The sequence below is a fragment of the Camelus ferus genome, chromosome 15 (genome assembly GCF_009834535.1).
Source record: "Camelus ferus isolate YT-003-E chromosome 15, BCGSAC_Cfer_1.0, whole genome shotgun sequence".
In the NCBI taxonomy this organism is placed as follows: Eukaryota; Metazoa; Chordata; class Mammalia; order Artiodactyla; family Camelidae; genus Camelus; species Camelus ferus.
In genome coordinates this window covers 54,340,393-54,364,729 of record NC_045710.1, presented here as the reverse complement: position 1 = coordinate 54,364,729, position 24,337 = coordinate 54,340,393, and the positions used below count along the sequence as shown (strand labels likewise).

The 24,337-nt window shown below is 44.7% G+C and overlaps 1 protein-coding gene across 1 annotated transcript in view; it reads right to left on the bottom strand.

Moving 5' to 3' along the window:
• Positions 1–8,677, bottom strand: part of SLC4A5 (solute carrier family 4 member 5) — an 88,844-nt gene extending 80,167 nt beyond the window's left edge. The window contains exon 1 of the mRNA XM_032497879.1: positions 8,621–8,677. The gene's annotated coding sequence lies outside the window, so the exon portion shown is untranslated. The remainder of the gene's footprint in view (positions 1–8,620) is intronic.
• Positions 8,678–24,337: the final 15,660 nt, after the last annotated feature.

The window sequence follows — 24,337 nt, the reverse complement described above, 5'->3', positions numbered from 1 at the left end:
AGAATATCTGTAAGTAAACAACATTTGGAATGAAAAAGAATGTAACTAAAAATAACAGTACAGAATTTAAAAATTATAAGTGAATACCATGAAAAAGTCCATCTCAATACACTTTAACTTAGATAATAATGATTGCTACTGTCGCAGTGTGCAGGCTGTTTTAAATGCTCTGCTCTGCATGTGTGACTTAACTGAATCTTCTCAACATTGCTGTGAGATAAGTAACGTTATTATTCCCATTCTACAGATGAGGAAACTGAGGCACATAAACTGAGAAAAAGGAGATTACTTGACTTGATTACTTGCCAAAATGGGGGAACAGAGATTCAAACCCAGACTGTCTGTTTCTGAAACTACAGCTCTTAGCCACAAGGCTAATAAACAGATACTTTATCAGAAAAATAATAGAAATCATCAAAAACCTTAAAGAATTAGAAAACCAGGAGTAACTAATAACAATTAATTAAAATGGTTGTGGGAAAGACATCACAACCAGCCATGTGTTGATCATTGTTGAAGCTGCTTTATAGGTACAAAAGGGTCATCACGTTTTTTCTATTTTATTATGTGAAAAGAAAATTTTCTATAATTAAAGGAAAAATAAACATCAGAAGCAGATAGTTTTTTTAAAAAATTATTTTATATGATCCTTCAAGGATGACATAGTCTCTAACATATAAAATTGTTCTCAAAAGTAGAGAAAGGGCCATTGGAGGCAGTCAAAACATCTGAACACCAGGACAGAGGGTGGGGCTGAAAACAGGAAAGTTGGTTGAAAATCTTCATGAGATGTAAGGTAAACTCTCAGATCTCTCTCCTGGGCTCAGTCTCCTACAAGGCCTCGCGTACCCCAGAAGACGGAAGGATTAAATCAGGAGGCTGTGGATAGCTGAGGGCAAGAAGGAGTCATTTTACTGGGGGGAAAGGATTAAGTATGGCAGTTAGCCACTCATCCCTCTGCCCACTTGACTCCTAGAATATCCTAATGGTACTTACATGAAGGAGACTGGACGACTTAAAGATTCTGACGTTTTGGAGACATCCAACTAAATGTTGAAGACTCCACCCAATTGCCCACTGTGAGTCTATCATTCAACAAGTCTAGCCTTGTGACCCGACCTTATAAAACACCCCAACACCTGGCCCTCAGTGCTCATGCAGGCACCTCTCGCCTGTGTGGCCCACTGTTGTCTAAGACAGCGTACCCTAATAAACTCCTTTCTACTCCCATACTTCACCTCTGGTAAATTCCTTAATGGAACTGCGCATCACCATGCCACTGACAGGCCTCCCTGTGTGGCCCAGGACATCTGGGAAAGTAAGTATTTCCTGGGCAAATGAGACTGGGTTCTGTTAGTAAGGAAAACAGTGCGCAAGGGCACTGAGTGTTCATCTAGCAGCGTCTGCTACGCTTTCCAACATCCATCCCCTCTTCTTCTTGCCTGTTTATAGAATCCCATTTTGCTCAGGTGATCTGTCTAAACCATTCATTACAATCTGATGGCCCCTGGCCAGTAACTAATCTTAGGATTAGTCATGGGACCCTACCAAGCCAATGAGATTTAAATGGAAGTCTACTGGGCAGGGTTTCCAGGAAAACTTTTATTTTCCTGATAAAGAGTAACAGACAGCTGGAAGGCATATTTTGCCCTTTAGCCTCCCCCTTTTCCTGCACAGACCTTGGACATGGGACTTCTAGATGAAGGAGTCATCTTGCAATAACAATGTGACAGATATGAGGACCAAAGTCACGAGCTAAGGACAAAGCAGAAGGCTAGCGTAAACCTGGGCTCCTGATAAAATCATTGTGCTCCAGACTGCTGATTTCTGGGCTTTCCGTTATGTGAAAATTAAAAAAAAAAAATCTACGTAGTATATTTAAACTGCTAGCCAAGTTCTCTGTTACTTTTAGCGGAAGGCCTTCCTGACTGATTCATAATGGAATACTTTAGGGAGTTCAAATGAATGAACTACCTCTCTGTGTATCAACCTCTATAAATCTCAAAAATACAATGAATAAAAAAGCAAGTTGTAAAAAGATACAGACAAAATGATGTTATTTATATAAAAATTAAAAACACCAAAACACTACCAATATTATTTACTGCCACATTTATATGTAATAGAAACATAAAATCATGCAGGGGGCATGAGACATACTAACTTCAGGTTACTCTGGGGAGAGGTAAGGTTTAATTGTGATGTTTTAGCTGTACCTTTGATATTTTGGATACACAGATATAGTTATGAAGCAAATATGATAAAAGGTTAACATTTGCTAATTCTGGACAGTAATATATGAATAGCTGTCATTCTATAGGTTTTAAATATGTTGCTATTAAATTTTTAATTTTTGTAAATAAATAAGAGAACTCCCCAATACTGTGACATAAAAGTCTCAAACAAAATGGGCCAACTGACTACTTTACACAAGGAAAGGATGATTGGGCGAAAAAAAAATCCTTACACTTTGACATGTCATTATGAAATTTTAGAATACTAAGTGTAAAGGCAAGAAAAATCCTAAAAATTTTTAGAGTTAGAGGACCAGGAACAAATCACCTAAAAATGAATAAAATTCAGACTATCAGATGACTACTCGCCAGCAAATTATATGAGAGAAGATGATGGCCCAATGCCTTCAAAATTCTGTGGGAGGATGGTTTCCAACCCAGCGTTCTCTGCACAGCCAAGGTACCAGTCAAGAGTCAGAGTGGAAGACATGTTTGGACATGCAAGAAACAATTTGACTTCTCTCTCATAACTTCCTAGGAAGTTGTTTAAATATGTTACTTCCATGAACCATGGGATCCAGGAGAGAAGGGCCCAACCAGGAGGCTGATGAAGGGAGGTCCCTGGATGACAGCTGTAATGTAGCCCTAGGGGGAAGTCAGTTCTCAAAAGAGCTAACAATGAGGCTTCAAAAGGAACCACCAAGGAAAAGATGAAATTAAAGACATTTGATAACACTCCTTGAGAATTTGGAACAACGTAGGGAAATGGCAAAGAAAGTGCAAAGAAAAAGAAAGGCAATTAGAAACATCAGGGAAAAATTGAAACTGCAAAAAAAGAATGTGATTATGGTACATAATCATAAAAATATAAACACTAATTTTTTAACTAAAAACAGTGATAATATATCTACATTAGGAGGATAAAGAAGAGGAGATAGTTGTGGTATAAGGTAGTTAAATAATCACCTATAGGTGGCTGATATCTAACTTTGATAACTAACAAAAGATTTATGATGATGATGATGATGATGTAGGTAACCAACCAAAAAACTTGAAAGAATTCCAAGTGAGAGATCAAGATGGCAGGTAGGAGAACTCTTGGCTAACCTCCCCTCATGAACACATCAAAACTAAAACTATATATAGAGTAAATCTCTCTGAACTTGACCTGGGGACTAGCAAAATAGTTCTTCTGCAACTAAGGTTGTAAAGAAAGCTCCACATGGAGTCCAATAGAAAGGGAAGAGAAGCAGTCGGCTTAGGACCTGCACACCTAGAGGGAGTGAAGCCAGCTCCAGGGCAGAGACCACCATGCTGAAGCGCACATCCCTGTGCACAGGGAGGAGGCAGGCCATCTCAGTGGTGTGGTACCGATCCCTCCAGCCCCAGCCCAACATATAACCAAGGTGTGCATACCGGGGAAAGAGTGAAAACCAACACACTGGGGGAAGAGTGAAACAGAAGCACGGTTCCAAGCCCTGAGATCCCCAGATTTCAAAATGATATGTGCACCTCCCTGTCCATAACAGCCAAGATATGAAAGCTACCTTGGATAGCCAAGATATACAAACAATCGAATATTACTCGGTCACTAAAAGAGAATGAAAATTTACCATTTGCAACAACATGAAATGACCTGGAAGGTGTTATGCTTAGCGAAGAAAGTCAGAGAAAGACAATACTGTATGCTTTCACTTATATGTAAAAGCTAAGAAGTAAAACAAATGGAGATAAATATAAAGTAACAGAAACAGACTCACAGATACAGAGAACAAACTAGTGATTACCAGTGGGGAGATGGGTTGTGGGGAGATGGATTACCAGTACGGAGATGGGTTGTGGGTTGTGGCAAGATAGGGGAAGGGAATTAAGAGGTACAAACTACTAGGTATAAAATAAATAAAATACAAGGATGTAATATACAGCACAAGGAATATAACCAATATTTTATAATAACTTTAAATGGAGTATAATCTGTAAAGATATCAGATCACTATGTTGTACACGTGAAATTAATCAACTATACTTCAATTAAAAAATAATTCTAAATAATTGCCTTTGGGAATTGGAACTGAAGGGTGTGTGCAAACCTGGGATGGAGCTCTGCTGCCTTTTATTATAAGCTCTTACATGTGTTACTTGATTTTAAATGTATGGTTATATATTATTTTTACTTTCAGCATTTTAGGCCAAATAATTTAATATGACAAATAATTTAATACATGCTCTCAGTTTATGTGATAATTGTATCCCCTGAAAATCTATGGTTAAATCTATTTGTTCAAACTGAATCATGTTTAAACTATTCAGAAGAACTACCAAAACAAAACAAAAATCTTTAAAAGAGTGGTTCTCAAACTTAAGCCGGCATCACAGCCACGTAGGGGGCTGACTGAAACCCAGCTTGCTCAGCCCCACCCCAGAGTTTCTGATTTTAGATCTGGGGTGGAGGCTGACAGTTTGTATTTCCAACAAATTTCCGGTTGGTGCTGCTGCTAACGATCCAGGGATCACACTTTGAGAAGCCACTGTTTTAAGGAAATAACTCCCAATTTATATATTCTATTAAACTGAATCACCGTACATGGAGTTAGTTTGCTTCACATGAGCTTCACACACATAACAAATCACATCTTTCCATTCAAACTGGGCACTGTGAACTGGTAAGCTTAGTGAGAACTCACCAGTGACTCCAATATGTTGGAGATTTTTTGAAAATTGGTATCCTTCTCATCAGACGTCGCATGAGGCGCTGAGTAACAAAACCTCTTTCTTGTGGAGAAGCCTCCAAGCACAAAGGGCAAGGTCATGTGATCTAGGCTGGCCAATTAAACACGCCCCAGTCCCCAGCCACGGGGATTGGTTCAGGGACGATCTCCACGCCCAGAGCTGGGCCAATCAGAATTCTCCCCAGGACGTTCCCACTGGAGCCAGCCACAAACACTGCCTGGCCCTGCCTCTGGCTGTGGCATCGTGAAGTTGCTAAGCTTGGCGGTTGTTATTTTGCCTGCCTTATGGAGGGATGCAGTACCGATAACACTGTAACGCCCTGAGTCAGTTAATTCTGAACTGGCCCTCTCTTGTGTTGAGCTGATAAATTCACTTAATTTTTTCCTCCTGTTTGAATTGGGTTTCAAACATTGGCAATCAACAGTTCCTGAATAATATAAATGAAATAGAATTTTCCAGCATGTTTTAAAAATATGTTTTTTTTTCATATTTGAAGTTCTGTGGGTTTTCAGATTGGAAACTAAGCAAAAAACTGAACACAAAATGACAATACAGACGCAAATAGAGATGAAGACTACAGAACGATAGAAGGATGGTGCTACAATGTAGCTCAAATTCAGACAGAGGCATACCTCCCAGTTCTGTACTAGCTGAGACCATTTTTCCCTCACCTCCTCTGTGCTGGATCCCACCTCCTCACAGTTTGAGAGAGGCCCTTCCAGGAGTGTGCAGAAGAACCCATGCTGCCCCAGATCATCTTCCAAGGAAGCCATTCACTTAAAACAACTCAATCAGAGTGTTGACCATATGGGAAATGTTTAGATTAACTGCTGCTATGATTGGCAGCTGCATGGCCCATCAGAAAAATTCCCAATCATGACCTAACCTTTGAAACAGAAGTTCTGTCTCGGTGTGAGATGATACCTCATTGTGATTTTGATTTGCATTCTCCTGATAATAGTGATGCTGAACAACTTTTCCTGTTCCTGTGGGCCACCTGCATTTCCTCTTTTGGAAAAATTTCTGTTCAGTTCTTCTTCCCATATTTTAAATGGGTGGGTTGGTTGGTTGGTTGCTTTTTAATCAAAGTACAGTTGATTTGAAATGTTGTATTAGTTTCTGGTGTGCAGCACGGATGGACTTGGAGGGCATTATGCTAAGTGAAATAAGTCAGACAAAGAAAGACAAATACTGCAAGGTACCATTTACATGTGGACTCTAAAGAAATATACAACAAACTAGTGAATATAACAGAAAAGAAACAGACTCACAGATGTAGAGAAGGAACTAGTTCATGGTTACCAGCGGGGAGAGGGGAGGGGGAGGGGCAGGATGGAGGTGGAGGATTAAGAGGTACAAACTGTCAGGTATAAAATGAGCTGCAAGGCTGTGCTGTACAACGTGGGGAGTAGAGCCCGTATTTTACACTAACTACAAATGGACTATAACCTTTAAAACTTTGTGACTCACTATATTGCATACCTGTAACATATCACACTGTACATCAACTATACTTCAATTTAAAAATATGATATCATAAAATAAATGTATAAATAAATTTTAAAAAAAGTCCCGTCTCCACCACTTCACATAATATAGATTAATTGAATGTCAGATATTTTGCTTCCATAATCTCATTTAATCCTGACTAAAATTCAGTGATGTGCATAATTTTGAACCTTATTTTCTAGATGAGGAAACGGAGATTCAGAGAATTAAGTGATTTTTCCCTGAGTCACAAAGCCAGGCAGGGTGGAGCCAAGATTCAAATTGGATTCTTTAATTCTGGGACCCAAGAAAAGAAGGAAGACAGGGAGGGAGAGAGGAAGGGAAGGAGGAAGAAGAGGAAAGAAACAAAAGATAGAGGGGGTCTGGAAGAAGCCATCCACTTCTGGGCTCCAGACCCTTCCTGAGGTCTGGCTGAATTCCTGCCCACAAAACCTCTCAATGGCCTTATACAAAACGCCCCTTTCTCTTCGGCTAGTTTCAGCTGATTTGAGTTTCTTGCATCCAAGGAGCATGAACCAGTGCAATCATCCATCTCAATGTGTCACTGAAAGAATCATGTTAGGACATAGCAGCCCTAGCATGTAGCAAATGAAAGAACTCGTAACCGCAGTCTTTCACAGGCCAGCCCCTCCGCTGCCCAGCTGGCGCACCATTATTCTCCCAACCACCTTCAGATCATAAATCGCCTCAGGGGTGAGCATGGCTTTACAGTGAGGGATCAAACCAAATTCTCTTCTGTCCCAAGTCACTTAAGGGCCTCATTTCACTTTACTGCCCCTGCCACCAGCGTGAAATCTGGTTTCTGAGAATCCAGACTCTACTGACAAAACCAATGCCTTAAGCCTGTAAGGCTAAGGACCACACCAGCGAGCATTCAGGGCCCTTGCCCAAGCAGCCTTCATGTCCACTGCAGCAAGGAGGCGGTAATACAGCCCGCCTTTTGACCATCAAAACCCTAGTGACTGGATCACCTGCCATTTAACACTCCCCCCACCCACCCCACTCCCCACTCCCTACCTCCCAACCTCCAGCCCCACCCAACACCTCCCATCTGCAAGGGCGCAGCAATTCATTCCAACCAATCCACTTTGTTTTAGACATTTGCACTAGACACTGGAAACAAGCAAAACAAAGTAGCTTAATTATTAGGGAAGAAATGCAAAATATGATAATAAAGCCTCAAGTTTAGACATTCATGTCTCTGGAAAAAAACTAACTAGACAAAAAGTTGTGCCACATTCATCAAAAGTCGACCTTTTGGGAGTTTCTCCTTCTGCCTCATCTTTTAAGCCATTTGACCTTATATCAAAGAATGTGGGTACCAGCATGGTAGGCAGTGACCCCCTCTGATAGCCCAAAATGGTTCAGGAAAGGACCTCCCTGAGGGCTCATCTGGGATTAGCTTGTGAACTGAATTAACAAGAATAACGCGGGCTCACGCTGGGCTTTAAAAAACTAAGCTAGAAGCCAGAGAAAGGCCACCCTCACCACCCGTAGTGTCTCCCCTGCCTCTGGGCTTAGCAGACCCCAACCACGCATGCGCCAGGGGAGGAAAGAAAAAATAAACAAAATATTCCTTAACGAACTACCCATTAACAAACCAGGTACTATATCCAAAAACCTAACAACAGAAATGTGTAATGAAAGGCTAGCCATTATTCCGTTTCCATCCCGAGGTGTTACATTCACAGATGTAATCTGTTTTCCCTTAGCTTCTGGGGAAGAAGCAAGTCTCAGGGTTTTTGCTTATTTCATAAATATTTAAGCCCATCTTGTAATTTTGGCAAAGATGATAGACACGTATGTGCCTGGAAGAAGAAGGGTCTCAGTTCCATCAGATGAGAACAAAAAGGAACTAACTCACCAGGCTGTCAGAGTGAGTCTCCTACCATTGCTGATAATCTGGTGTGAAGTTTTGTGCCCCAGACCAATGAACTCAAGGCACCAGGATGATTAATATACCATAATTTTGTTAAAGAAAGGCAAATATCTAACGCTCATTGGAAGGATACCAGCTTTCATGGTATTCTCCTTCTCAGTGTGTACGAATCTCACTCTTAAATACTCTGTGCTCATACTGTAAAGCACATTTGCCCTTTTCTGCACAGCTCTGTCTACTGTCTTGAAGCTCCAAGCTGCGAACTTACCTTCACGCTCTTAGCCCTGGAAAGCACGGTCCGGATCTCAGGGAGGCCAGAGTCACTCGTTCTGTTGCTGTTGGGTGACAAGAAGGTCGCGCTGTGATTTCCAGGCTGAGCAGTATTTGGGGCATTGGAGATTGACCTGCGGGGCTCAGTGGCGGGGCCAGCCATGTGACCAGGGTGGGGGAAGGGACACCCCTGCAGGGCGAGGGGCTGACGCCTGCCTGGCTGGGAGACCAGGGTGGTACAGGGTCTGAACAGAGCTGCCCGGGATCACAGGCAGACACTTCACTCCAAGTTTCTTCTTGGATTTTAACTTGGTGATTTATACGGCCGTGCTGGTTCAGCCTGGATTTTTACATGCTGGTTTATCTCCCTGCATGGTTCCTATCCCAGACCCTTTCCGATTCTGTCTTAGAGGTGGAGGTCTAAAGGACCTTAGAGATGATCCAATCCTGCCCCAGGGCCACCCATTTTATAGACGTGTGGCAGACTTTCTAGGAGCCTGCAGAGGCCTGGGTTCTGTATTCCACACTGGGGTGACCCCGGCTGGCGGCTCACTCAAATGACTTCAACTTTTAGGTCATTAGAGCTTTGAGGACTACTGAGATGCCAATAAGATGCATGTGTCACATTGCAGGTACCTAAATCCGCAGTTCTCAGATTAGGACATGCTTAGAAATCATAGCCGTTTGTACTTGTGGTTAATGAGTTTGTGTATAGCCATGTGTACTTATGTGTCACCATCACAGCCTTCATAAAATCTTCCAAGATGATCTTTTTGGAGGGATCAGGGGACATCATGAGCTACGGAGATCTTTGATCTCAAAGATCTTAAAGACTTCTGGAGACCAGAAGACTAAACTTCTAGCTCATATCTGCCTCTCCACCCAGATGGTCTGTGCTGTGCCTACTAACAAAAAGGGGGTGGGTAGTAAAATGGAGAGAATGGTAGAAGTGGAAATGGTAAGTGGAATGGTAGGAATGGCACTATGGTATTTGGGCATAAATGGAGGTGGTGGAGCTAGAGATGGAGGTGGTGGAGTTGTAAATGGAGGTGATGAGGTGCACATGGAGGATGTGGAGGCAATAGTGGTGACGGAGGAAGGGGCAAGAAGATCTCCTAAATGATGGAGGAGATTCTTGTTACTATTATGCTGATGACCCTGGATGACCTTGACTTTCTGTGATTACAAGTATGAAATGGTAAGGAAACAGACTCACAGACATAGGAAATAATCTTATGGTTACCAGGGAAAGGGGGTGGGAAGGGATAAGTTTGGGAGTTTGAGATTTGCAAATGTTAACCACTATATGTAAAAATAGATTAAAAACAGATTTCTTCTGTATAGCACAGGGAACTATATTCAATATCTTGTAATAACATTTAATGAAAAAGAATATGAAAATGAATATATGTATATACATGTGTGACCGGGACATTATGTTGTACACCAGAAATTGACACACTGTAACTGACTATATGTCAATAAAAAACAAACAAATTTTTTAAAAAAGTATGAAATGATAAAAGCTTGGCATTAGGAACCTTACTCAGTCCCCAGAGCTGTGTGACCTCGAGAGAACACTTTACCTCTCTGGGCTTCAGTCTTCTTGGAGCAGAATTGGCAGTTTTAAAATGGTGGCTTGTTAAGGGGAGCTCACATCTCTCCCTCCAAGCACTTTACTCTTCCCTACAAAGAAGCTTCTATCCTCTCTGAAGTTTTGAGAAAAGTACCCTCAACTCATCTCTCTACCTCCTTACTCACTCCTACTTAGTGGATGATGAGTGGCTCTTGGGCTTGAAGAAGTTGGGAGAATAAAATGAGCGTGTGCATGACTCAGACCCTTCTGAGAACTGCCTGCCCCAGGGAAGGTCCGAGCTGCCCTCCTCTCCTCCTCTCTTAGGTGTAAACGTCCCAGGGCAGGTTCTTGTCCTGCAGGTAGGGAGTCTTCCAGTGCCGGGAAGATAAGTTTGATTCTGGGGGAAAGAATTAGGAAGCCTGATTGTGATTGTACATTCTAAACCAAAGTCTTCAATCAGCTTTATCCATTACGAAGCAATTTTCATCTCTAGCTGTTTGACTCCTGTGTCTTATTCCTCATTTGATTCCAAGTTTAGAAGGATGCCAGGCTTAGAGGAAAGGACTGGGGGCAAGCGTCATCCCTCAGATTCCAGTGCTGGTACGTTAATGACAGAGCCTCGATGGAGCTGATTGGACTAAATGGTCTCTAAGTGTCCTTCAGACTCTGTCATCCTGTGATTCTGAGTCTGCATCTCTGGGAAAGAGCAAATATTCACAGAGTGGGCTGAAGGCTGTGGCTCATAACGAACAGCTTCCTAATCTCTGACGCTCCTTCCTGCTTTGCAGCACGACGAAGACCTCAAGTCTTCAGACTCCTTCCTCTTCTCTCCACCAGCCCCTCGTGGCTTCGTTTATGCCCCGTTCTGGGCTGGACCGCATGATGAGTCCCTTCACTCCTCCCTTGCTGACACCCATGGCCTCGGGCTCCTGCCCTGCACACCTCTTATTCTAGACCAGGAATTAACCTTCTCCTCCAGCACTAAGCTCCATTCTGTCTCTGGAGAAAGCCTGTCTTCAGGGGCAGAGAACAAAGCCAATACACAGAATGGCAGAAGTGTGTGTGTGTGTGTGTGTGTGTGTGTGTGTGTGTGCATGAGAGAGACAGAGAGACAGAGAGACAGAGAGAGACAGAGAGAGACAGAGAGAGAGTGATTGAGAGACAGAACGGGGAAGGAGAGAGAGACCTAGCCCCATGATGTTTGTGGCCAACTCTGTCCCTCCCCTTCCCCATGATTTAGTTTTGTGAGCCAAAAAATGGTGAAAGCAGCTCTGCTCATCCCTTTTCTCTCCCGTCCTTTCCCTCTGAACTCTTTCCATGTTACTGCCAAGGAGACTGGTTCACCCAGCTGGCTTTAGACTCAGGATAAATGCTTGGAGGCCTTCCTCACACCACAGTGGTTACAGCGGAGAACCACGCATTGGCTTTGGGGAAAGAGGAAAGCTGGACCCAGTGGTTCTCAGTCAGACATGTCCCCAGGGGACACTTGGCAATATCTGGAGACACAGGGAGGAGAGTGCTTCTGGCCTCTAGTGGGTAAAGGCCAGGGATGCTGCTAAGAGCCCACACAAAGCACCCCTGCAGCCAACAATTAGCTGGCCTTGACTGGCAGCAGTGCTGAGGTCGAGGGATCCTGGATTAGTCCACTCAGCTCCCTCTAGTCCTGGGCCGCAGGCTGTACCTAACCCAGGCCAAAAGGGCATCCCACATGGGCCTGTCTTAGTCACGGGGCTCTACAAGGAAGAAGGCGGGGCAGAGATATTTCCTAACTTGCAGCTCTTGACCTCCGGGACTCCTATTCCTTTAGACACCTGGCAGAGACGGGTGGCTACTTCACAGGGACAGATCCTCTTTCCACCTCTTGGCCAGGTGCCATCTGAGCCCCATCGGGGTTTGACAGGTGACAGGGTTTAAGCAGGTTTGACCCCTGGCATGAGGGGCAAAGTAAGATGTGAAAACAAGTTCCCTACCCTGGCAGGGCCTGTGAGTTTCAGGCCCTGTGTTGGTGGGAACAAGGCAGGTCTCTCTAGAACTTTTATGTACATGAAATTCTCCATGAGCTGGGCCAGACTCATTCCAGTGTGTGTAAGATTTGGCTCAGATCATTTGTGCCAAGCTTTGGCAGCTGGAATGAGACTGGCTGCCCCAGATTCTTGTCGACTTTAGCTGCTTTTGAACTGTATCCAGGGTCAAGGAGGGAACATACTGTGACGGGGTCAAGACTGTCCAGGAGGGCAAAAAAAGATGGTAGATGTCTTAAAGGGAAGCTGAGACACCCAAAGGGGCCAGGCTCAGGTTAGGCGGTGGCTATATCTACCCCCGATCGCTGCTGTGGCCTGCAGCCAGCAACAGCGTAGCCCCAGCTCACTCCGTGCAGCCACACTGCTCGTCCCGCTGTTCCTCCAACACCCGGAGCCAATTCCCACTCAGGACCTTAGCACCTTTGTTTCCCTAACCCTCAGTGTTACTTGTTCCTTCATGTATTCAGCTCTCTGACCAAATGCCATCTACCCAAGAAGGCCCTCCCACACCACCTGTCTAATGTCCCCTAGTCCTTACCTCTGCCTTCCTTGTCTATGTGACATTTCTAGCCAAAACCGCATTTTTTGTTTGTTTGTTTATTCATTTATTGTCTGTTCCTCTAATGTGGTAGGGATCTTGTCTTGTTCACTGATATATATAGAGAGAGAGAACAGAGGCTCAAACCCTGGCTCCACTAACTGTGGGATCTCAGGCAAGTTACTTATCTCTCTGTAAAATGGACTGGAAAATGGGAATGATAATTATATCTACCTCCAGGGTTGTGATAAGAGCTGATTGAATCAATGTGTATAAAATCTTAGGTCGATTCTGGCCAATGGGAAATAATTAGTATTAAACAGTAACATTATTATAACGACTATACTCCCAGGAAGCTCACGACTTGTGTATTCCGAGGGGGTGGGGCGGGGCAGTCCTGGCAGCGTTTGGGAATGAGCGAGTCATCACTGTTACTTCTCCCCAAGCCAAGATGCCCCTGCAGGCTCTGAACCAGCCCTTTTCTCCCCTCTGCACCTGCTCTCTGTTGCCCCCTGCAGGCCCTAGATGGAGGCTGGTGAAAGCTAACTGGGCTGGGGGAGCTACAGCTGATAATACTGCCTAAGGAGGAAAGAGGCTTTAGATGGCAGTCCCTTTACTTAAGCTTAGACCTTGACAAAACTGCCACAGAAACCATCATTTGCAAACATGATTGGGAATCACTGAGACCACAGAGGGACTGTGAGTACCTAGGAGTTCAGGTCCCAAGAGGGACCCAGAGCAAGACCATCCCACTGCTCCCCCAGGCTGCAGGGGACCGTGCTCTGGCACGTGGGCCAACCTGAGACACCCTGTAAAGCCACTCCTCGGATTAGCCAATGCCTCCTCCAGCCTGGTATTTTCTTGACCTCCTTGCCCCCATTCAAATAGCCAGACTATTCCGTGCTTTGCCTCAGGGACGGGGTGTGAAAGCAGAAAGAAGAGACAAAAGGAGCTTCCTGCCTTAGGGGAACAGAAAAGACACTTGGCTGGAGCTCAACTGAAGCGCGGGAGACGTGGGAGACGATGCTTACGAGAAAGACCAAGGCTGTCCCCTGCCCCGCATTCAAGGCCACCTGCAAACATGGAGGCGGGCTCTGAGTTCCACCATGACCTGCAGGCACCAATGAACAAGGACTGTGGGGGACAAGGCAAGGACATGGAGTGTAGGGACCTACAAAGGTCTAGAGTCTAGAACTCTGCAGAGCCCCCCACTGCAACCTCAAAATGGAAACCATGAGGGAAACTCAGAACCAACAGCGATACGTGTCAGCACCTTTTTAAAACAGGGGCTCAAAATATAGATGGAGAGTGTTTTGTTTTGTTTTGTTTTTAGATGGAGAGTTTTAAAAAAATAAACTAATGTTTTCTACACCCTTGAGTTTACGGGCTGAAATTGATAGTCCAAAAACAGATTTTTTTTTTAAAGAAAACAATGTTGCTTAAATGTACTATTTTAAAATTTTCATTTAATAAACATGTAAAAAAATTACAAAACAAAACAATTTAAAATAAACAAAGAATGAAATTAAATTAAAATTTTGACTTAGAGGAGAAGCTGGAGCAGCAAAGTCAGAAATTTAATCATTTGTAGGACTCAGAACATTGAACTCTGATCTGAAATTGAATGTGACTGTTCCTTAAGATTGGGTGTGAACTTACGTCCCAGTTTGCCTTGGGTTGTCTCCATTTGCCCTGTTGTCTTGGCTTCATTATTCAGTTCCCTCTTTCATTCTCAGAAGGGATCCAGTTTGGGCAACAAGTTATATGGTGACTCTGCTTAAAATTTTTGAATGAGAGTGATCCCGTGGGCTGGCCAACTCTGAGCAAGGTGCTATGAAATGGAAAGTAAGGATTTCCAGGCAGAGGTGGCTAGGGGCTGTGGGACAGTGACGCTCAGCCTCCTGGGGGGCAGAGAATCTCACCTGGTTGGGAAAGGAAGGGCAGGTGTGGCATGTTGAGGGGAGTCGCGGTGAGGCTGAAGGTCAGGTGCGGGGCGGAGCTGAGAGGACAGTGGTGGCGTCAGAGTGAGATGTTTGAATTTAATATTTCAGCCGTGGAGCACTGCAGGGTGACAGCATGGCCCAAGCTATGACCGCAGGAGCAGGCAGGAGTAATGGAACCCTGGCTGCATTTGGGGACAGGAATTGGGCAGCTAAGCAAGAGACTTGGAAGGGGGGTTGACAACTCTACACCTTTTACTCCTATTGAATTTTGGATCTTGTTACTGTATTACCTTTTCAAAAAAACATACAAATAAAATTAAAATATAAAGGAATTCAGGCTACCTTAACCATAGATTCTTCTAGATCAAGAGTGGAATCAATCATTTTATCAAGTTTTTAAAAACCCTGTTCATAAAAACAAGTTGCCTTGAAATACTTGAAAAGATGCTCAACCTCACTTATTTGAAAAAAGAAAAGGAAGAACATTAGAGCCACAGTGAAATACCATTTTTCACCTTTAGACTGGCAAGTATCAAAAGCTTTCACAGCAGCAAGTGTGGAAGGAAATGGGTTGTCTCCCGCGCCGCGGCTGGAGAGGCTGCGGGCGAGCGCGGGCTCCGTGGGGCTGTTCCGACAGTATCCGTAACTCCTACAAATGCACTTACCTTTGCTGGGTAACAGCAACTCTTTGTCTAGAAAATTATCTTACAGATATACCCCCACCTGTGGACAAAGACGCCTGTGTGGTTCGGGGCAGTTACTCACCTCCCTACACTTACATCAGAGGGTTCTCGTGGGAGTTAAGTGATGCAAGGCACAGATAGGCTATTAAAGAGGGCCTGGCACACAGTAAGTGCTCAGTAAATGCTGGCTGTTATTGTTACAGCGTTGTTCATGGCAGCAAAACATTGGAAATAACATAATGATAAAGGAAAGTTTTGTCTTACATTGGAAAAACCATGGAATAGAATGGGCATACTTTTCAAGCCAAAAAGAGAAAGAAAAATATCATATGATATCACTCATATATGGAATCTAAAAAAAAAAAGACAAATGAACTTACATATAAAACAGAAACAGACTCACAGACATAGAATACAGACTTGTCGCTGCCAGTGGGGAGGGAGGTGGGAAGGGATAAACTGGGAGTTTGAGATTTGCAGATACTGACTGGTATATATAAAATAGATAAATAATTGTATACTGTAGAGCACAGGGAAACATATTCAATATCTTGTGGTAGCTCATGGTGAAACAGAATATGAAAATGAATCTATGTGTGTTCCTGTATGACTGAAGCTCTTGCTGTACACCAGAAACTGCCACAACACTGTAAACTGACTATACCTCAATAAAATAAAAAGAGTGGGCATGCTTTTTAAATAGTGCTATGGAATGATTTTTTATAAATATTGTTAAATGGAAGAAAAGGAGAGTGTAGAAAAGTGGGTGTGGTTGCCATCATTTGTGTGTGGGGTGTGCCTACGGGTGCACGTCCTCTCCAGGGATGAAGTCAGAAGCAACCGGTAACAATGACGATTCCTGGGGGGAGAACTGAGAGACAGGGACTCGAGGGCCACTGTGTAACCTCTTGTACCTGTTATATTGCCTGCCATAGGGACATATTCTCTAGTCAGAAACAATTAAACACATTGATGCATAGATCCTAAAGAATCGAAAGCAGGGACTCAAACAGATACTTGATGTCACTGTTTGTAGCAGCATTACTCACAATAGCCAAAAAGAGGGGGAGACACCCCATTGTTTACGGATAGATGAAAACACAGACGAAATGTGACCTGTCCACACAGGAGAATCTTATTCAGCCTTAAAAAGGAGGAAAAGCCTGACATGTGCTAAAACATGGGTGAAACCTGAGAGCGTTGTGCTAAGTGAAATAAGCCAGGCACAAAAGGGCAAATACTTGTACGACTCCACTTATATGAGCTGTCAAGAATAACCAGATTCATAGAAGCAGAAAGTAGAACAGTGATTATCTGGAGCTGGGGGGAGAAGGAATGGGGAGTTGGTATTAAATGGGCACAGAGTAGCGGGGAGGGCATAGCTCAAGCGGTAGAGCGTATGCTCAGCACACACAAGGCCCTGGGTGCAACCCCTGTACCCCCTCTAAAAATAAATAAGTAAGTAAACCTAATTACCTTCCCCCCCAAAATAAAAAATAAAAATAAATAGACATTAAAAATAAATAAATAATAAAATTTTAAAAAAATAAATAAAAATGGGTACAGAGTTTCTGCTGAGGCTGATGAAAAAGTTCTGGAAGTGGAGGGTGGTGATGATTGTACAACAGAGTGAAGGTGCCTCCTTAATGCCATTGAATGATACACTCGAAAATGGTTAAAATGGTAAATTTTATATCATGTCCATTTTATCACAAAAAATAACAAGTAAAGAATTTTAATCATAAAAGTGGTCCGTTTTTGCTTGCTCAGAGTCATGTTAACTGCAGAGATTATTTACCAGGAGGTGTGGTGAACAAGCCACAAGAAAGACTCGCCCTACCCAGAAAGGACTCAATCTCCAGACCCTGGCAGGTCATGCCGTTCTGCTGACTGGCTTTGGGGGGATTCGTGGTGCAGAACAGAGGGGAAAGGCTGAGCCAGGACCAGGGCGGGAGGGGCGCTTCACCCAAGTTGGGGAAGAAAAGGAAGGGAAGAGGAGACGGGTGGGCGCAGAAGCAGAGAAAACCCCTGACTGGCCACAGAGACTTTCTCCAGGAGGAAGGAGGTGAGAGCTGGGAATGTTCGGCGAGGGGCTGGATTTTGAGGGGGCTGGAAAAGGCTGGCCTTTGAGCGGTCTCCAGGGATGTGTAAAAGACACCATGTTCCCCAGAGGAGCCCGGAGAGGCTGGTGATCACAAATGTGTAGAGAGCATTTCCCTCTCCTCACCTCTTCTCTCTCCCCAGACAACAGCCCTGAAGGGGGTTGCAGACCACTGGTAGCTAAATAAGTGAGTAAGTAAGAGTGAACGCCAAGACTCCCCATCCAGACCGCCAACTGCCACAGGCTTCTGCAGCCACACCAAGCTGGGATGGGAAGAGGCCTTCAATTTGAAGTCGAGATTGAAGTTTGAATTATTATTGGGATGGACATTACAGTTACTGAAATGAGACAGAGACTCTTGTGAGCTGAACAGTCACGTGACTTGTCTAAATGCCATCCAGTGGCAGACCAAGATCCAGCCCGGCAGAGTACATTTAAAAGAGCAGCAAGAGGCAAAGCTCCAGTGGCTGTCTGATTTTATCCGCTGAGTCATGCTTGTTCATCGGAATAGTTACACAATGCTATCTTCAGTTGTTAATTGAAATGCACATACTTTGCCTCTCCTGCTATATTGTAAGCTCTCGGACGGCAGGGCCCCATGTGCTGTTTATCTTCCTCCTGCCCCCTCAGCCCCGCGAAGCGCTTTGCATGTACACAGTAGGCACTGGAATGGCTGCTAACTGAAATGCTAGCCCAGAGGGATTACCCGAAGTGAGGCAGCCCTGGGCCATTTGTGTGCTTAAAACACTATTCTCAGCATCAAGCCGGTGAGTAACAAGATCTGGCTGAGTTGAAATGACTCCTTCTAGAGAGAGAGCCCATGATCTAGGGTGTCTGATATAAAATGCTGCTGCCAGTTGCCCAGACCGAGGAGGATAGGGGCAAAGATGAAGGAGGGGTGGATGGTCCTTTTCTGTTTCTCTGTTAGGGCTGCCCTTGTTCTGGATCAAGGAGAGGAAGGCCAAAACACAAGAGGAGGGCGAGTCAGACCCCGTTTACGACCTATGACACCAGAAGTGAGTACTGCATGACTTACTGGGCCTCCAACCGAGCTGAATTCATTTTTGATTAAGAGAATCTGCAAGGGCTCCTGGTCTCGAGATTGTATAAAATCACCCCAGTCATGTACTCCTGAGATAATAAACCAACAGAAGCACAGAGCCCAGTTCTTCAGGGAGGAAAGTGGATCCCAAGCAGCTCAAGAAGCAATCTTTTCTACAGATGAAGGCTGAGAAAAGGAAACCCAGGACCAGCTGATTCTGGTTTGGGGAATGGTAACGTTGAAGAACGCACCGTTTCTTTCTTGTGACGAAGTTATCTCCCATGCTGGCATGGCCACCATCCCTGTTCACAGAGGAGGGAGGTAAAAGAGATGTTTGAGGGTCTCCACTATGAAGTCTAAGTACTTGATTACTGCCTTTCTGGTTAAGTGAATTTGACTGAAGCGAGAGTTGGGCCGACACTCAGTCGAGCAACAAGCCACTTAACTGAGTGCCTGCAATTCATGGGGAAAGATGACTCTCCTTAGACTGAGACATCCAAAATAAGTTGTGGGGTGAGAAGGAGAAAGAGCATGGTTGGTGGATCTTGGGGTACTACTGAGAAAACACCTCTGCTCATGAGCTCATGGCTCAGTTCCAGATTCCAGGAGGCCTACTTGGAGAGAGGGCAAAACACACTTTCTCAGGGACAGAAGTCCGTAGAGCTAAGGGCGCTGGGTTTCTAAGTCAGAATTGCATCAAGGGCCGGATGCCACTTTCCTTGGAAAGCCACCTGATCTCCAGGGGCCCTGCTAACACAAGAACTGTGCAGCCTGTCCCTTCTAGGGAGAGAGATGTGGCTGGGCTCCCTGGCTGCTCACACGTCCCCTTCCTCTCATCCCCTCAAGAGCCCGAGAAGCAGATCCTTGGGAAAAGGGTGCCTCCCTCGGACTGGAAAGCTTAGCTGAAGTGGGGATTTTTAATATAAGTCCTGGACTTTCAGAAGCCCCTAAGAAGATGCTGTAAAGAACCCTTATTGAACTGGAAGCAGCCTGAAGCAAGCACAGGACCAACCACTGTGAAAAGCATGGATTGAAGAGGGGTAGTTAGACACCCCCCCACCTCCAGGCAGAGAACAGAACCAGGTGTGCTCTCAGCTCCGGGCGAAGCCGCACATTGCCCAGATGCCCATACGCAGACCCACTCCTCTCTCTGAAGGCGGGGACAGGGGAGCACAGAAAAGTGACACTACTACAGGACAAACCGGTCATTCTCTTATGGGTCCTCTCCTATGTTGAAATATTATAGATCAATTTAAACAATTAGATTGTCCCTTATCTTTGCCCTCCAAGTCTTGTATAGATATTTAGCAAAAAGCAATAAAATTCTCCCCTGACTCTCGGTGGGCTGGGGATTCCTGCCTATGCTGCTCAGTGCGCTCACCCACATCCCCAGACCGCAACCGACAGCCACGCTGTAACTCCATATATTTAAAATCCACTCTACTCACCCCCAGTGCAGTGGCCTGGCTGCTCCTGGGCCCTTGAATCCAATCCCTTTAGGGTGGACCTTTCAGTGGGAACCCACCCACCACTCCTTTTTTTCTCCTTCTGTGATTAACATAGTGCCTCCTCTATTGCCCCACCAATCAGCTGTTTTAGAACCGAAGAGTCTTTGTCTGTTCATAGGCGCTGTAAAAAGTAACATTCGTTTTATGTTTTTTAATCTAGTGTCCATGTCTTCCACGATTCTCATTGGCTTATCTAATCAGCACGTCCCAGGGAGGTTTATTACTTGCTGGCTTAGCTTGTCCAAGTACAATGAGCCAGCTGAGGCATTTACCCAGGGAGAATCCGCTCCTTGAAATAGGCAGTCCTCGGCAAAGATGTCACCCCCTTTGCCTCTTCTCTCCAAAGGCCAGAGATTAAAGAGGGCATTCCACATCCCACTGCCACCCCAGCTCCGCAAACCCCAATGCCTGCTCCTTCAGAGAAGGACACAGAAAACCAAAGAACAAACCAAACTCTACAAGAAAAATGTTGTGTACTCTGTGACTTCTTGAAGTTTTATGCTGTTATTAATTCCTTTTTTGTAAATAGGAAAGATACGATGGGGGAACATAAGTGGAAAACAGGAAGTTTGGAGGGAGGAGAGAAGGGACAGTGAGTGGGAAGGGAAAGGAAGTGGGAGGTCGGGGCCCGGGGTGGGGTGGGGAGAGGAGCATGCTGGGAGCCCCTGGCAGTGTCAGCTTCTCCAGGCACCAAGTGTTGGGCTTGGCATTACACACACCTTCTCTTATTTAACTCTCTCAACAGGCCTGCCAAGAGAGCATTTTCATCCCCAACCTTGCAAATGTAGAAACTAAGGCTCAGAGAATATAACACTTGTCTGGACTCACAGAAATAGGCGAAAGAGCTGGGGTGAAGCCCCACTGAAAAATGAACTCCACACGCCTGCTTCCACAGGCCCTTCTGTGGATTTTCTGTGTCTTTTGGCCTGTATTTCAGGGTTTACTTCCCTTTCAGGTAGGAAATTAATCTGGCTTGAAGACCCACCTTCTTCCTAGATCGTGCAGAGTTTTCCCTCAGTGGAAGAGCCACACCGTCGGACCGAGGGCCCGCCTGCAGCAGACAGGCGGAAAATCTGATTTGGAGGCCACGGTTGAGCCATCACATTAACCGTAGTTTCTCTTCATAACCCACGGAGTGGAAGACTTGCGAGACTGCAGTGACCAGCTCACCCCAGGCTGCCTGAGACTTCTCTGGTTTGAGCACTGAAAGTCCTGTGACCCAGCAAAGTCCTTAGTCTTGGGCAGATCGGGACAGCCTAGGCCAGAAGGCACAGTCCCACGCCTCAAGGAGTTTCCAGCGGGTCAGAGATGAGACAAATTCACAAGCACAAGAGTGTGAGGCCCCATAAAGAAGCAAGACGGGAGGGAGGCAGCCAGTAAAAGAGAAATCACGTGCATTTGGCGAATTAATTCATTCCACAAATGGTCATCGCTTGCCTTCTAAGGGCCAGACCTTAACCCAGGCCCTGTGGGTTAAAGAAACACATCATGGAGGAAGTGGCATTCAGATGGGCAGAGAAGGTGGGGGTAGGCACAGGATTTGGAACAGCAGAATTTCCAAGGGGGTAGTTGAGGCAGAGGGAAGAGCTGTAAAAATGAAGAACTGTGTCCTGGGAACATGGGGGTGGTTTCCCTGGCACAGGGCAAGTTTGGGGACAAAAAGCTTTGGGGGGACCATTCTAAAGAGGCATGAACGTCAGGAAACGTGTCTGAACTCAAAGGAATGCAGACTGGGACTTTGTGCAAGAATGGAATAATGGCTCCAGAGTGGATCGTGGCACAGGTGGAAGGATCAGTTGGGACATTACTGATACAGGAAAAATGGGGCCCACGAGGTTAGCTGTGTCCCTGGGATGCACCCCATCAAGTGTGGGTCCTTGGCTTTAGGCAGGAACTCAAGAGCAAGCCATACTTGAGTAAAAGTAGATTTATTCAGAGAGACACACACTCCATAGACCAAGTGGAGGCCATCTCTGAAGGCCAGAGAGACCACGAGGTGTGGGGGTGGGTGTTTAGTTTAAAGTAAAAGCGGGTACACACTCCACAGACAGAGTGCAGGCCGTGTCCGGAGGCGAGAGAGTGAGAGGCCGTGAGGCCCTCTGTTACTAGTCACTGGTTTCTGTGGGCTCAGTGGCTTCATATGCTAACAAGTGGGAGGATCATTCCAACTACCCTGCGGAAGGGGTGGGGATTCCCAGGAACTGGGCCACCGCCCACTTTTTAACTTTCCATGGTCAGCCTCCGAACTGTCATGGCGCCTGTGGGAAAGCCATTTCCCATGCTAATATATTACAACGAGAGTATAATGAAGCTCAAGGTCTACTGGAAGGCAAATCTCCCGCCATCTTGGGCCTCAAGGTCTACTGGGAGTCGAATGTTCCCCCGTCTTGGCGCTAGCTGCTGTGTCAGTCTTTTAATGGCTGTGTCCTGCCCGCTTCCTTCCTGTCTCATTACTGCCAGGCATTCAAGTGAAACACTTTGGTTTCTACCTCCCCTGGTTTTGTTTAAATCATTTGGATATTAATCCAGATTATTTTGCTTTTTTATTTTCATTTTTGTTTTTCACTTCATACTGGAGTTTGAGGGTGGTCTTTTTCCTGGGTTACTGAGGGGACAGACAGGAAGTTATGGGATGAGCAGCTTTCCCTCCAGGATGCACAAGGTGGACAGGTTTGCAGGCTGAGGATCCTTTCCTGATGGAGGAAATAGGGTGGGAACTGCTCTGGCAGCAAAATGCTTTCCTCTTAGTGTCCAGTGTCCACTGAGAATTGGCTGGTGTGCTGCATGCTCCTCTAATGCCACCTTAGGGGTCCACCACTGCAGCTACGGTGAGTTACTTTTAATTTTTTATTTTTTTTTTTGGCTTAAAACAACAAACATTTATTATTCCAAAGTTCCTGTTGGTCAGGAGTTCTTATTTACTCTGAATGCCATTCTGCCTTGCTGGAGAAGGACAACTGATGTGGGTGAACAAAGGACAGGCGGGGTGGGGGGAGGGGGACACAGAGCCTGAAACTCCCTGATTACCACTGACTGTCACAATGTCTGCTGTCTCAGAGCCTCAGGATTTCCCACTCTGCTTACTTCTCAGGTGACTCCCTCTTTTCTCCATGTCTGGAAGTAGGTTTCTCAACAAACGTGATGAGAGTAGTTAACTCGTAGAACTCAACTTACACCCAGAACTCAGGCAACAAGGGATACTGGGAAATAAAGTTTTTGTCTTTCCAGTCTCTCCAAATCCAAGGATCTACCACAGGGTTTTTAAATCTTTACCAGTTAGTAAAGTTATATTTGGTTCTCCAACTGACAATTGTGTGTTTTTTCTATTACCCAAAGTGGGTGGAGTGGTGAGAGGCGTACCTTCCCCTGACTGTTCCCAAGCCATTCAGCCGTGGCCGGGCAGCCAGCTCTCTAAGAAGGCGACAGTCCCACGTGAACCACATGACCGCGGTGGGACTGGAGAGGAGAGATCTGGGTGTCAGGTCCCAAAGAATCCACTGTATTCCCTTCCTTGTTTTCCAACTTTGCTTTGGAATTTTTCCCTTTTCTTTCATTAAAAAAAGAAGTGTCATTTCAGTGGGATTGAGGGAGAAAAGAGAAGTAAATGTCAGGGTTCAGTTCATCACCTTGAACTAGAGTTTTCAATTTCCTATTCAGGTTGAACTGTTTTTCATTTGGTTTTGAACAATTGCATTTTTGTGAATTGATATCCATATCCATGTTTAAATTGGTGTATTTCTACTTTCATATTCATTTAAAAGAATTCTTTATCATATATTAGAAACATTTTTCTGTTTGTCATTTATTTTTGTTTATGGTCTTTTCTTTTTCTTCTTTTCCTTACAGAAGGGTTTAGTATGTGCATGAATTTTAAGGAAGTCAAATCACCCATACTTTTCTTTAAGGTTTCTAGGTTTATTGTCAATCTCAGAAATGCTTTAATTATCCTCAAGTTTATGTACACTTACATTTTCTTCTAGTTCTTTTCTGGTTTTGTTTTTTATATTTAACTATTCAATCCATTGGGACTTTAATTTAGTATATGATAAAAGGATTTAATATCATTATTTTTCCCAAGTGTTACATCACCAGTTGTCAAGTTTTGTACCCTCTACTCATTGGTTCGAAATACTACCTTTATCACAGGCTAATGTTTCCGTGTGCTTAGTCTGTGCTCAGCCAACCATCCTGACAACATGTTCTACACTCAGTCTCCTTTTGCTACTATCTATTCTCCCCTCAAATCACTGTGTCCCAGGTTCTACCCCCACAGCGTCACAAACATTTCTCCAGCAAATCTTAT